The 15,864-nt window shown below is 33.3% G+C and overlaps 1 non-coding gene across 1 annotated transcript; it reads left to right on the top strand.

Annotated features, from left to right (window-relative positions):
* The first annotated feature begins 15,140 nt into the window (after positions 1 to 15,140).
* Positions 15,141 to 15,304, top strand: LOC126027610 (U1 spliceosomal RNA). The gene has a single exon (XR_007502293.1). It is a non-coding gene; the product is annotated as a U1 spliceosomal RNA (small nuclear RNA).
* Positions 15,305 to 15,864: the final 560 nt, after the last annotated feature.

Here is a 15,864-nt window from a genome sequence, read left to right as displayed (position 1 = left end):
GGATGAGAGTTTCTTTCTTACCACATCCCCACCAACAAAGATTGTTTCCGTTATTTTTGATGTGAGCCATCTTCACTGATGTAAGGTGGTACCTCATTGTTGTCTTGATTTGGATTTCTCTAGTGATAAGTGAAGGTGAGCATGTTTTTATGTGTCTGTTGGCCAAATTTCAGTCTTCCTCAGAAACATGTCTATTCATTTCTTCTCCCCTTTTCTCTATGGCTTTATTAGATTTTTTGGAGCTCATCTTTCTGAGTGCTTTGTATATCCTAGATATTAGCTATTTATCTGACGTGTTGACTGTAAATATTTTCCCATTCCATTCACTCTTTTCTATTATTAAATAGGGTTTCTTTTGCCATGCAGAAACTTTTGAGTATGATATAATTCCATTTATTCAGGTTTGATGCTAAAGTTTTTGCTATTGGCATTCTATCCCCAAAGACATTTTTGATATATAGGTCTTCGAGTGTCTTGCCTATTTTTCCTCAATAAACTTTATATGTTTGGGTCTGATTTCAAGGTATTTAATCTATTTTGAGTTGACATCTTGTACAATGTGAGGTATGGATCAATTTTTAATTTTTTACAGGTGGTTATCCAGTTGTTCCAACACCATTTGTCAAAGAGGCTCTCTTTGTTTCATTTCAAGTTCTTGGCTCTTTTGTCAAATATTAGTTGACTGTATACTATTGGGGTTTAACTTTGGATATTCTGTTCTAACCCACTGACCTGAGACTCTGTCTTTGTTCCAGTACCATGCTGTTTCAATCACTATGGCTTTATAGTAAATCTTCAGGTTAGGTAAAGAGATGCCACAAAGCTTCTTGCTTTTCAGTATGTACTTGACTAAACTGGGTCTTTTGTGCTTCCAGATGAATTTTATAATTGATTGTTCTAAGTCCTTAAAAATGATGTCTGAATTTGAATAGGGATTGCATTGAATCTATATAGAAGTTTAGGTAAGATAATCATTTTGACTATGTTAATTCTACCTACCCATGTGTATGTGATATTCTTCCATTTCATTAGGTCCTCTTTAGTTTCTTTTGAAGTATTTTGAAGTTTTCATAGTATAGGTCTTTCACTTCTTTTGTAAGGTTGATACCTAGGTACTTGATATTTTTGGATACTATTTTAAATGGGACTGTCTCCTTAATCTCTTTCACCTCTACTTTGTTATTTGCATAAAGGAATACTACTGTCTTTTTGAATTGACTTTGTAGCTGGCCATTTTGCTGTATTGGTTAATTGTTTCTAGGAGTTTTACTATGGACTCTTTAGGGTTTTCTATGCATATCATCATATCATCTGCAAAAAGAGATAGTTTGAGTTCCTCTTTCCCATTTGGATTCCTTTGATTCCCTTCTCTTGTCTGATTGCTATTTCTAGGACTTCTAAAACTATATTGAATTAAGAGTGAAGGGAGTGGACAGCCTTGCCTAGTTCCTGACCTGAGTGAAAATATTTTACTTTTTCACCATTAAGAAAAATGTTGACTGTGAACTTTTTATAGATAGCTGTAACTATCTTGAGGAAGGTTCTTTCCAATCCTATTGTGTTGAGTGTTTTCAGCATGATTGGGTGTTGGATTTTGTTAAACACCTTCTCTGCATTAATTGATATAATCATGTGATTTTTGTCTTTCTTGTTGTTGATGTGGTATATGATGTTGATTGATTTATGTATATTGAACCATCCTTGCATCTCTGGGATGAAACCCACTTCATCATGGTATATAATCTTTTTGATGTAGTGCTGGATTTAATTTGCTAAGATTTTCTTGAGGATTTTTGCATCTATGTTCATTAGTGAGATTGGTCTGTAGTTTTCTTTTTGGTGGTGTCTTTGCCATCTTTGTGAAAAAGTGTGATGGCATTAGCCTCATAAATGGCATTAGGAAAGATTCCTGTCTTTTCAATATTTTGGAAGAGCCTGTGGATCAGTGGTAGTAATTCTTCTTGGAATGTTTGATAGAATTCACCTGTAAAACCATCTGAACCTGGACTTTTGTTCTGGGGAGCTTCTTAATTACTGATTCAATTTTCTCAGATGTGAATGGCCTGTTTAGATCTTCTACATTCTCCTTATTCAGTCTTGGAAGATGATATTTTTCCAGAAATCTGTTGGTTTCTTCTGGGTTACCTAACCTGATTGAGTGTAGTTGTTTATAAGTCCTCATGATGTTTTAGATTTCTTGGGGTTCTGTTGTAATCTCTTCCCTTTTATTTGTGATCCTATTTTTTTTGGTGAGTCTTGCCAGTGGTTTGTCAATCTTGTTTATTCTTTTGAAAAACCAACTCCTGGTCTCATTGGTTTGTTTTTTTTTTTTTTTTTTTTTTGTATTGCTTTCTTAGTTTCTGTGTTTTTCTGCTCTAGTTTTTATTACTTGTCTTCTGGTTGTGTTTGGGTTTCTTTGCTGCTGGTTTTCTAGCTCTTTAAGGTGTACATTTAAATTGTTGATTTTGTCATTATCCTCTTTCCTGTCATAGGCCTGTATTGCTATGAGTTTTTCCCTAATTACTGCTTTTGCTGTATCCAACAGATTTTGACAATGTGTCTCTTTATTATCGTTTGTCTCAAGGAATCTTTTTATTTCTTCCTTGAGTTCCTCTTCAATACAACTTTGTTGAGTAGCATGCTGTTTAATCTCCAGGTGTTAGATTTTCACCATAAACTTCTTTTTACAGTCAATCTTGATCTCTGTTGCATAGTGATCTGATAGGGTACTTATGCAAGTTAGATTTATATCCTAGGACATGGTCTATTCTGGAGAAGGTTCCATGTGTACTTGAGAAGAATGTGTATTCTATTTTCTGGGGGTGGAGGGCCTTTTTATTAGTCCATTAGCACTAGTTCTTACAATTTCTCATTTAGGGCTCTTATTTCTTTACTAATTTTTTTGTCTGGTGGATCTGTCCAGTGGTAATAGTGGAGTATTGAAATCTCCTACTACTATCACATTACCTTCCATATGTTTCTCCAGGTTTGCCAGCAAATGACTTACATATTTTGCTGACTCTGCACTTGTTGCATAAATATTGACCAGAGTAAGTACTTCTTGGCCTACTGTTCCCCTGATTAGTAAGTAGTGACCCTCTTTTTCTCTGATCACTTTCTTGAGGTTGAATGCAATTTGGTCTGATTAAAGAATGGCTGTCCCAGCTTTTTCTCTCTTTTTTTTTATTAAATATAATTATTATTTTGACCAAAGTGGATTACAAATCATTCACAGTAGTATTTTAGGTACAAAGTGACATTGAATCAGGGGCATTCCCACCACCAATGTTGTCCTCCCTCCACCCCTCTTTCCAACATGCATCCCATATTGCCCTTCCTTGGCTCCTGGCTGCTAATAAAAGTGGTCCCTTCTGTGTCTAGCTTATTGTAGATTGGGAATCGATTTTGTTGTAGTTTGCTTTGGATTTGGTATTTAAGTCTGATCATTTTGTATTTCTACTCAATGTTCATATGACTAATTTGTCTTAGTGCCCTCCATTCGCTTGAATAATTGATTTCTATCATTCTATTCTAAGGCTGTGTCTATCCTGTACTTGTGTGTTTCTTGCAGGCAGCAGATATCCAGTTTTTGTTTACTTATCCAAGTCTCTACTATGTCTTTTAGTGGGAGAGTTTAGTCCATTGTCATTTAAGGAGATTGTTGATAGAGAGGGCTGTTGTGCTGTTGTGCAGTTTTGTGTAGGGTGGTGGTTGTTACAATTGGGGGTTTGGATTGTGTAATTCATGTCTGAGTATATCATTTGGAATCAGTTCTCTTTGTGCAAATAATGCAAGTTCTTTTTTGTCTGAGAATGTTTGTAGTCCTCCCTCCCATATGAATGAGAGTTTTGCTGGGTAGTGAATTCTAGGTTGGAAGTTTCTTTCATTCAGTTGTTTAAATATGACATTCCACTATCTCTTTCTTGAATTTTTTAAATGGGAGATCTGGTTTGATTCTTATGTTCCTTCCTTTGTGCTTGAAATCTTTTTCTCCCTTATTGCTTTAAGGTGTTCATCTTTCTCTTTCTTTTTCTTTCTTTCTTTCTTTCTTTCTTTCTTTCTTTCTTTCTTTCTTTCTTTCTTTCTTTCTTTCTTTCTTTCTTTCTTTCTTTCTTTCTTTCTTTCTTTCTTTCTTTCTTTCTTTCTTTCTTTCTTTCTTTCTTTCTTTCTTTCTTTCTTTCTTTCTTTCTTTCTTTCTTTCTTTCTTTCTTTCTTCTTTCTTTCTTCTTTTTCTTTCTTTCTTTCTTTCTTTCTTCTTTCTTTCTTTCTTTCGCCATTTGGATTACTATATGTCTTGGTGTTTGTTTATTAGGGTCTATTTTATTAGGAACTCTTTTCACCTCCTGGATCTGCACTGAAGTCTCTTTTCAGAGGGTGGAAATTTTTTCTGCTATTATTTCCCTAACCATTTGTTCTCCTCCTTTCCCTATTTCCTCCCCGTTTAGTATTCCTACTATCCTTAAATGATTTATTTTGTCTTTGTTCATTAAATACATAAATTTTTCTTCCAATGCTTTACTTTTTATTTACTTATTATCTTCTTTGTCATTTTTGATTTGTAGTTTTTCCTCAAGTTCTTTTATATGATTCTCCAACTGTGTAATTCTGCTACTATGGCTTGCTAAGGCATTTTTTTATTTCCTTTAATTCTATTTGTATCAATTCTCCCATCTTCCGTAAAAGTTCTTGTTTGAGCTAGTTTATTTGTTAATCTATGGATCTCTGGCTTGTGATTCCTTGATTTCTTTTGCCATGCTTTTAGAACTTCATCTATTGGGCACATGTGTTTAGGTGGACTTGGAAACTTGCGAGGATTTCTCTCCAATCCTCAGTTGTTAGTGTATTCTTTAGTTTACCCATATTTCTTTCCATTTGGTGGTTTAGCTTGGAGTGACTGAGCTCCACAGATCTGGTAGGCCTGGGTCAACCGCCCCTCCCCCTACTTGGCAGATGTGGTGGTTCAGCTACCAGCCGCAGTGACTCAGCTCCACAGGTTGGCCTCGACATTTTCTTATTATAGAAATAAATCTGACTCTATTTCAGTATGTTCAGTCCTGGATAGCTCCCAGTGATGCATTTACAATTTATTTTTTTAAGATCTGCTCTATATTTTATTTTATTCATATCTACTGCATCTTTTGTTTAAATGTCAATACTTTACTTATATGTAGTATTTAAAATAACTGCATGGAGAAATTCAATGTTCTACATGAGAGTTGTATCAAATACACTTGGCCCCAGAGTATAGAAAAGAGGAGGAAAGAAACTGAGTGGAGGATAAAAACATAAATTTGAAAGGATGGGGACCAGGGGTAAAGCAGTCTCAGTTACATTGGCAGGGATTATAAAAAGGGGGGACAGAACTAAATATAGAAGCTAGAGTCAACAGCAATGTAATCAAGAGACTCAAATTCTAAAGATTTAAACTTTAAATGGGCTTTTATACTTGCAGACAGAGGGGCAAAGGCACTTTGAGAACATTGGTGGAGGAAAGTCAACACTGGTGTTAGATTGGCCCTTATTAAATTGTATGTCTGAAACCCAACTCTGAAGGACTTTGTAAATCACAACGGTTTCAATAAAATAAGATTAAATACAAAAATAATTTTCTAATGACAAAACTAGTGCAGATTTTAGATGACATATTAAGCAATTATGGACTTTGCTTCCACCCAGCAGTTTATACTATTGCTGTTTAATGATATGATTCAAGGATAGCTATAGAGGTGGTCTCCTTGGGAATATATGATCATTCAATTCTAATTCTTTTTGTTCAAACATCGTTCCTTAAGTGATTCTTCCTCATGTAGTAACATAATTTAAATGTCTGCAAAGAATTTTTTAAAGATTTTCTTAGTTTTAGTAAATATTTTTTCAGTTATTAGTAAAAAGATTTTTTTTTAATTTGGGTTGTCTGGGAAATGTATTCAATATTCTAAGGGTCAGTGACATAAAAAGAACACAAGTGTTTGTTTGTTTCAGGCTGCACCCAGCAGTTCTTGGTTCTGTGCTCACAGATTATTCCTGGTAAAGCTAGTGGTATATGGGGTTCTGGGGATCAAATACAGTTTTATTACATGCAAGACAATAAATTTATCTACTATACTATCTCTTTAGCCTAGACAATTTTTTAAGCTAATAGGCATCATTTTGAGACAAGTTAGCACACTTTAGTAGAATTTTATGTGACAATTTTTTGAGGAAGTAACTTCCCAACTTTCTGAATTTATAAATAATAATAATCTGGGCTTCAGAAGTTAAGCTATTGTATACATATATTAAAGATTTGATGAGGGTATAATTATAAGACAAAAGTTGTTTCAATATTGGGTAGGAATAATCAAGCCCTTCAATGAGTATATTAGATTTGCAACTGACAGTATATCATAATAAATAGTTTTTGGTAAGAAAAGTTATAGCAGATAATGAGAAATTGAAATAATATGTCATTATCATGATTATATTACTATAATTACATTGAAGCTCAAGAGAAGCCTGAGGATCACTCTGTAAGACTCACTTGCTCATAATAGGTTGTATAAGGATAATCTTAGAAAGACCAAATAAGTATCTATTTAATATTACAGAAGATTGTAGTGTAGTTATAAAATAGGTTACACTATGTTAAAATAGTATCTTAAAATTTTTATCAATATAAAAAAATGACAATGTTTATGGGGTACATTTGGACCACACCTGGCAGTACTTAAAGCTTTTTGCTGGCTTTATACTTAGTAATCAGTCCTGGCACTATTGAGGGACCATATGGATGGATCCTGTTTGGTTGCATGTGAAACAAGTGCCTACCCACTGTACTATGACTTTAACCCTCCCAAAACTTACATTACTCATCCATTGGGTTCATGTACTTGGTTATTTTGAAAAAATGAAAGTTAATGTTCAGGTAAAAAACAATTGAAGAAATAAGGGTGATGCAAAATACATTAAAATACATTATAATCTAATTTTCGAATAGATGCAATAAAGACAGGCACATTTTCTTTCGAGTCTTTTTTTGTTTTGTTTTGTTTTGTTTTGGTTTTGGTTTTTGGGCTACATCAGGTGGCACTCAGTGTTTACCCTTGGGTCTGTGTTAAGAAATTTTCCAAGCAGGCTCATGCAAAGGCCAACACTTGAACCCAGGTTGGCAGCCTGCAAGGCAAATGCTCCTCTTCTGGGTCATTTTAAGCTTAAGAATATCCCTTGCTTTTCTTCTTGGTGCAGACTAATGTGCTTCTGTCAAGTTATTTTCTCATTATTTTGTCATTTTTCAAATTAGTAATCTTGCTTATATTTCTCCCTTCCCATCTTTTCTACTTAGCCTTTTCTCTTGTGTGCCATTTCTGTTAAGAGATACCAATACCCCCACTCCCCCCAAAAGAAATATACTTAATTTGACTTCATTTTTTTCTGTTGCTTTTCTATGATTTATGCCACAAAATTTCTTCAGTAAAGTTTATACCAAACAACATTTGGAGGAAAATACTATCACCCAAGTCATCCAACTTTCCCCTATACTTTGCATTGATTTTCCTTTTGGTATTTTTTTTTTCAGTTTTGCTAAACTGTAAGTCCCTTCCCAGAAAGAAACCTGTTAACCCAGGCATTTATGTTCTTAGATATTGGGCCAGTTTTTTAAAGTCATATTCAATGTTTTGGGTTTAAAATAAAATTTTATCTGAATAGCAGACTGTAAGAATAATTTTATAGCAAGTAAAAATTACTAAATGTTATTCAAATAAACTAGTTATTCTTTGTTTTTAACAAGTAGTCTCATGTTGAAAAAAATATCGAACTAATATGTCATAGAACCTAGTGAGGAAAATGTTTCTAAAATTGCAGAATATAACTTATAGATTATATAAAAACAATCAAAGGAAAAGTGGCATATTTATTTGCAAAATCCAAACAAAACAATGCTTCTTGGTTAGGTTAAATCTGAATTTCTATTTTCTTACCTTCAAGTATTATTTTTGGTAGCTTACTCCACCCTCACCCCTTTTATTTTTGAAATATCTGGTTTACTGCTACCGACTTAATTAATAAATGCAACTCAAGTTTCCTTTCTATGAAAAAGCAAGGCATTAGAAGTCTGTTGTATGCAGAACAATGAACAAAATGTCTCCAAGTTTTAATGGGAGCAATGACTTTTTTCCTCTAGAATCATTAATTTCTTATCTTGAGGATGCATGCGTACTAAGCAGCTAATTTTATTTACTTTAAACTCATCAGTTAGGATGTTGCTACATTCTATTCTTAAAGTTTAAAAGAATGAGCTCTCACTAAAACAACTTTTAAGTTTTAAACCATGGCACATACTATTTAGTGCTTTAACTTCTTTAAGGTGGATGTGAAGTTCACTTTGTAATCTTTGAGAATATTATATTATCATGAATTCATAAAAATCAATGAATTTTGCTTGTTTTAAAAATACTATTAAAGAAGGGGAAGTGAGGGTAGCATATTTTTCACAATATCTTCAATATGTCTCCTAAATGAATTGGATCAGGTGGCTAAATTTACTTGATCTCCTTACCACTTTAAAGATAAGCTAGTTGCTAACACCAATGAAGTATTGGATTTTGTTTGCCTTAATATATTTATATTTATTTATATTAGATGATCATTTTTCATACTTACCTTGCAAATGGTATGCATTGAGACCTGAAATAAATTTCTATTCTTTACCCCATCTTCTCAGTAGTTATCTACTTCCTACTTATTTACTGACAAAGGAGAGAAACATGTTCCAAAGGAGAATTCCATGTTTATATGACTATCTGGTCTAGGACCTGATTATATGACTCCCAGTCAAGGTTCATTTTGTACAATAATCTGAAATAACTTTTTGAAATAGTTCTGTGTAGGGTTTAATATCCATAGTATTTTATATATGACTGGAGAGATGGTTCAATGTGGTGAGAGCTATCTATCTATCTATCTATCTATCTATCTATCTATCTATCTATCTATCTATCTATCTATCTATCTATTGGAAGCCTAGATTCAATTCCTAGCCCAATATTGTCCCCTGAGCATTGAGTTGTGAGTATCCCTTGAGCAGCAAGAGATGTAGTCCATAAAATATCTATATAAAATTCACATTTATAATAAATCAAACATTTCTGACAAGCATTATTTAGATCACTATTATGTATATATAAAGCAGTAATTACTTCAATTGTTCATGGAAAATGGATAATTACATAAAATGTTACCTTTAGATAAGTATAGAAATTGATTCTTTCAAGTTTAGATTATCACATAATGTTATAAAGCCTAATAAACATTGCTAGACAATGCGCTAATGTACTAATGTGAGTCAGCAACTTATCTTGAGTTCTCCTAATGATTGATTTTATGAATTATTTTAATTGTAATCTTAAAGTAATTGTAATCTCTGAACTCAAGGCTCCTTATTTTGTAGATAGTTTAGTTAATTGAAGAAGTAACATACATACATTTTATTTCTAAAACTCCCATTTCTATTTATCTTCTGATGTGTCAACACTATAGAACTTTTAAAAAAATAACCATCAGTTCTTGGTCTATTTCATATTTTATTGAATTAATATAGCATTTGAGCATTATCTCTAACAATATCATTTTCTCATTTTTTATTGAAAAAATTGCTATAGTGTTCTTTATCTACTTTATATGCTTAGCTTTCTATGATATCTTATCTCAAAGCTTTGATGTGGAGTATTTTTCATGGCCATTTGTATTTCTTCTTTGAGGAAGTATTTGTTCATTTCTTTTTTCCATTTTTTGGTGGGGTTAGATATGTATTTTTTTTTCTTGTTAAGTTCTGTCAGTACCTTGTGTACCTTAAATTTGAACTACTTTTCTGATAGGTATTGGATGAATAATTTCTCCCTTTTTGTGGATGGCCTTTGTAACCTAATCATTGTTTCCTTTGAATTGCAGAAGTTTCTTAAAGTATTCTCTTTTGTTTATATCTCCTCTGTCAGGCCTCCATAAATTTTTAGGGGAATTCAGCCCACCAGATGTATCCTTAGATTTTCCTGGTGGGTTAAACTGAAATATCCCCCAAAGGATTCCTCAAAAGGCCCACTGTGGACACCTTTTTCCCCTGCATGGATGGTTGAGGAATTTCGTTAGAGATGCTTGACATTGCATTTTAAGTTAATTGACTAGCTCTCCTTTATAAATCTTAATGGAAAAAAAATGTGGTCTCTATTAAATAATTGGATAAAGAAATTCCAGCACCAAAGATTACAATAAAACCCCTTTTTGGACCTTATAGGCTTTTTTCTTTCTTGCAGCTGAAGTTCGGGGGGCAAATTGAAGTTAAATTGATAAAAAAAAAAACAACTGTTTGCTTCGTTACAATAATTAATATCTTTAACACCTGTGACTGGCTTTCCCTTATAAAAACCACTGTCTCGAGAATAAAGTTGTCACACTCCTGCTGGAAGATGTGTTGACCCCACATACTCTGTGTGTGTGGTTATTATTATTTCAAAATTATCCCGTTTTTTGCTATGCTCTCGCTTTCTTCTCATGAGGACATGCTGAGACACAGGTCAGCTGCTGCACTGCTCCATTTGTTTTGACAGTGTATTTCCTCCTTGAAGATGACTTTAGTCTCAATATCATGGGTTGTTTATTTATTTATTTTTACTTATGTGTTCTTCTATATAGCTTAAAATTCCGGGTTGATATCAAGGTTTTTAATCCATTTGGATTTGCTCTTTAGTTAGACGGAGATTCAAGTTTGCTTTTCTGTATGACCAACACCACTTGTTTAAGTGGCCTTCCTTACTCCATTTTGTGTTTCTTGCCCCTTTATCAAAGATTAATTGATTGTATGTCTGGGGAACATTCTCTGAATACTCAAGTCTATGCCATAATCTGAGGGTCTATCTTTATTCCAATACCATGCTGTTTTAATGACTAATGCTTTGTAATACAATTTAAAGTTAGGGAAAGTGATGCCTTCCATTTTCTTTTTTCCTAAGGGTTGATTGAGACATTTGTGGGTGTTTATTATTCCACATGAATTTCAAGATTTCTGTGAAAAATATCATGGGTATCCTTAGAGAATTGCAATAAATCTGTGCAATGCTTTGGGAAGTATTGCCACTTTAATGATGTTATTCCTCCCATCCATAAACAAGGTATGTCTCTATATTTCCTGTGTTGTCCTTTTTTATTTATTATGGCAGAGTTTTGTAGTTTTTTTTTGTATAGGTCTTTAGTTAAGTTGACTCCAAGGTATTTGAGTTTGTGTGTACTATTGTGAATGTAATTATTTTTTAAGGTCCATTTTGTCTTTATCATTATTTGTGTATAAGAAGGCCATTGATTTTTGCATGTAAAATTTGTAGCTTCCACTCTGATATACAAATGTATTGTTTCTAGAAGCTTTTTTGATAGTAGGTAGGGTTTTCTAAATATATTATCATGTCAACTGCAAACTGTGAGAGCTTGATTTATTTTTTTTCCTATCTAGATGCCCTTTATATCTTTTTCTTGCCTAATTTCTATGGCAAGTACTTCTAGTACTATGTTAAATAGGAGTGGTGAGAGGGTGAGCCTTGTCTTGTACCAGATTTTAGATGAAAGGCTTTTAGTTTGTCTCTAATAATTATAATAGTTGCCATCATCTTGTGGTAAATGGTCTTGAATATATTGAGAAAATTTTCTTCCATTGTCATCTTATTGAGAGTTTTTTATTTTAACCATGAATGTGTGTTGAAACATATCAAATGCTTTCTCTGCATCTAGCAATATGATCACATGATTTTTATTTTTCCTTTTGTTGACATGATATATTGTGTTGATTTATTCTTGTATGTTAAACTACCCTTACATTCCGGAATGAAACCCACTTGGTCATGGTATGTAACTTTGATGAGCCACTGGATCCTATTTTTTAGAATTTTGTTGAAGATCTTTGCATCTGTGTTCATCAGGGTTATTGGTATTAGAATTTATCTATTTCAGGTTCTCTTGCTAAGTCACATAAAGATACTCAAAGTAATCTCTGACTTCCCTTTGAATTTCTGCAGTATCTGTAATGATATCCCCCCTTTCATTTATTTTTATTTATTGTTTTTCAATCTCCCTTTGTGAGACTTGCTAATGGTTTATTGATCTTGTTAATTTTTTCCAACACAAAAACTCTTGCTTTCTCTAATATTTTGCATTTTGGGGGAGTTTCTAACTCATTAATTTCAGTTTTATTATTTACTTATGCATGCCTGCTTTCAGTTCATTTTCTTGGTCATTTTCCTATTACTTTTGCTGTGCCATTAACTTATCTATATATACTCTTTCTTCATTGATGAATGTTTCCCTAATTATATATATTCCTATTAGTACTGCTTTTGCTGTGTTTACAAGTACCAATAATTCATGTCTTGTTTCTTAATTGTTTCTAGGAATCTTTTAATTTTCTCTTGATTTCCTCTCTGACCCATTGATAATTCTTTAACTATATGTTTAATTTCCTGGTGTTAAATTTATTTCTACTTTTCTGTTTTTAGTTCATCATTTTTAGCTTACCATTATCTGATATGATAGATGATACAATTTTTATTCTCTTGATTTTATGGAGGTACGATTTTATGGCCTAGCATGTGATTTATCTTGGGGAAAATGCCATGTGCATTGAAGACTGTGTATTCATGTTTTGAGGGCTGAAAAGCTTATATATCTATATATCTATGTATATATTAAGCTCATACCATTACTTCCTTCAAAACCAATATATCCTTGTTCAGTTTTCGCCTAGTTGCTCTATAAAGAGATGACAGAGCAGTATTATTCCACTACTATTGTTTTGCTATTGATGCCTTTCTTCAAACCTAATAGCCATTATTTTAAGTCTTTGCTAGACCCTCGTTGGCTGCATATATTTTTAGAAGTGTGATCTCTTCCTGATATACATAACCCTTGATTTTTTTTTTTTTTTTGGTTTTTGGGTCATAACCAGTGATGCTCAGGGGTTACTCCTGGCTAGGCACTCAGGAGTCGCTCCTGGCTTGGGGGACCATATGGGACATCGGGGGATTGAACCCCGGTCCATCCTAGGCTAGCGCTGGCAAGGCAGACACCTTACCTCTAGTGCTACCGGGCCATCCCCCATAATCCTTGATTATTAAAAATGACCCTCTCTGTCTCTTTTAACTTTTCAAAATCTTAAGTCTATGTCATCTGATATTAGTATGCCACCCCAAAATTTTTCATGGTGTTGTTTGCTTGAAGGATTATCTTCCAACTTTTGACTTTGAGTCTGTGCTTGCTCTGAACTATTCAAATATGTGTGCTACAGGTAGAAAATGTTTGATTCTATTTTATGATACACGTTGCCACTCTATTTAACTTAACTTGTGTATTTTGTCCATTGACATTGAGAGAGATGATTGTCATGTGATTTTGTGTCATTTTTTGGTAGAAGTTTGTTGTGTTTACGGAATTTATCTTGCCTTAAAGCAGACTCTTCAGTTTTTATTTTAAGGTTGGTTTTGTCTCTGTAAAGTTCCTAAGCAATTGTTTATCTGTGAAGTAATAAATACTTGCTTCAAACCTGAATGGATGTCTGACTGGGTGAAATATTTTTGGTAACATGCTCATTTTGTTGATTTTTTCCAGTATATCTTACACCTACCTTAGTGTAGGTTTGCTTATCATATATTTACTGTAACTCTTAAGGATACTCATTTTATGTCATTTTTTTCTTTAAATTTTCTGCTTTTAGTGTATTAACTATGGTCTTTATCATTGGTATTAGGGTATGCCTTGAGGTGCTTTCATTTTGATATCTTTTAGCTCTTATCCCTTGAGTGTCCAGGATGTGTTTGAAAGCATTTTTCAGCTATGGGAATTTTTTAGTGATGATGTCTTTGACTGTTACTTCTTCATCAGGTTATTATTTCCTTAATCTCTGGGACTCCAAGGATTCTTATGTTGTACCTGTCGAATTTATCCCGAATGTTTATTGTCTTCTATTCATTCATTTTGAGTTTTTTTTTCATCTTCTGTTCCTTTAAGTCTCTTTTCCAACTTCTTCTATTGCATGGAGATATTATGCAGCACTTCTTCCAGTTCAATGATTTCTCAGCAGCTGTTACTCTGATAGTGAGGCCTTCCTGTGAGTTTTTCATTGTGCCTATCAAGTTTTTATGTCCTGTTATTTCTGTTGGAAGTTTTCTCATTTTTATTCTCATATTATTTTTAGTCTTATTGACTATATATTCCGTGGCCTTTAAATTATTTGAAGATCCTTTCTTAAATCCTTATCAGAGAGGCTACATATATTACTTTGTTAGTTGAATCTTCAGAATTTCCATCTTTGTCCACGAAGTATGGTGGGGTCTGGTAGTGCTTACCCATCATGACCTTTGCTGTGTGGTGATGTTTTTTAATGTGTTGTGGTGGGCCTCCTTGACTAGAATAATTGTGTGGCTGTGGAGTGAAAAGGAACATCCTTGCTTTTGTCTTGGCACACATTAAATCTCTGTTCAAAATGGCACTTTTACGTCCAAAGGCCATAGATAGCTGTCAGTGCTGTTCAACACTCCTTTCTGTTTCACAGCCATTACTTTCTCTGGACACAATATCTTCAGATCAAAATGGTGCTTTTGGTGATTTTTGAGTCAAATATCTGCCTACATCTACAGTCATTGCCATTCACCAGTTCTTTCTCTTGCATTTATTTTTCTTATTCATTATTCACACTTTTAAACAAGTAGTATTTTTATTTAAATTGAATTTCAGAATGTCAAGTTACCTAAAGTGATAGGCAATAACAGTTATTCAATCAAGAGTATACAATTCATGTTATCTATAAAGCAAAGGCAAGATTGACCTTTATGTTTCTGACTTTATTTTTAAATATGCAACTTACAATTTATTTGCAAAATTATTGCTATTACTTGTTATCCAGGTGATATAAGTATAGAGAGATGATGAATGTACAATGCATATTATAGTGCCAAGCACATTCAGTGATAGTAACTATTATTAATAGTACTGCTTCTAATAATGATTTATTCTATGTAAAAAGTTTCAAGGTAATTATGTTTAATGTCTCTCATGACAAAAAATTTAACAAGAGTTGTAAAAATATATTTTATGTACAGCGAGATATCAGGAATAAGAAATAGAATGGAATACTTACCTGGCAGGGGCGATTCCATGATCACGAAGGTGGTTTCCCCAGGGTGAGGCTCGCCCATTGCACTCCAGGCGTGCTGACCCCTGCGATTTCCCCAAATGTGGGAAACTCGACTGTGTAATTTGTGGTAGTGGGGGACTGCGTGAGCGCTCTCCCCTGAAAAAAAAAAAGGAAAAAAAAAGAAATAGAATGGAGCAATATATTTATCATGAAGCAGTACTTTTTGTTGCCCTTTTGGTCTCTAAATTAAAATGGAACTTGATATATTTGAAAAAAGAGGGGCCATTTAACTCAGTCCTCACTTTCATGAAAGAACTTAAGTTCAGACCATTAACACTGTATTATAATGAAGTAAATACAAAGTTCCAGGAATACTAGATTAGGCCAGTATTTCCATCACAGAACTTAATATCTGTGTCTTTTTTGATGAAGTAAATTGCTTTATATTATCTAATTAATTTTATAAATATTGTATTTTTCTCAAAATGGCATGATTAATTTGATTGCATTTGTGTGTGTGAAAGCCAAGTCTTTAATTTTTTAAAATATAAGCACAATGTTTTCTTTCTCTTAATATATATGGGACTTCCAAAAAATCCAATTACGTCCAGCTTCTTTTAGAAGGACTCACAAAGAGTTAATGTAGTAATTGTGCTTAAAAGAGATACAAGCAGAAGAAAACCAGAGAAATTATGGGCAGACATGGAAGTCCTTTAACA

This window comes from Suncus etruscus, chromosome 1 (genome assembly GCF_024139225.1).
Source record: "Suncus etruscus isolate mSunEtr1 chromosome 1, mSunEtr1.pri.cur, whole genome shotgun sequence".
NCBI classification, from domain to species: domain Eukaryota; kingdom Metazoa; phylum Chordata; class Mammalia; order Eulipotyphla; family Soricidae; genus Suncus; species Suncus etruscus.
Note: the sequence above shows the minus strand (reverse complement) of the source record. Positions and strands in the feature narration are given on the sequence as shown.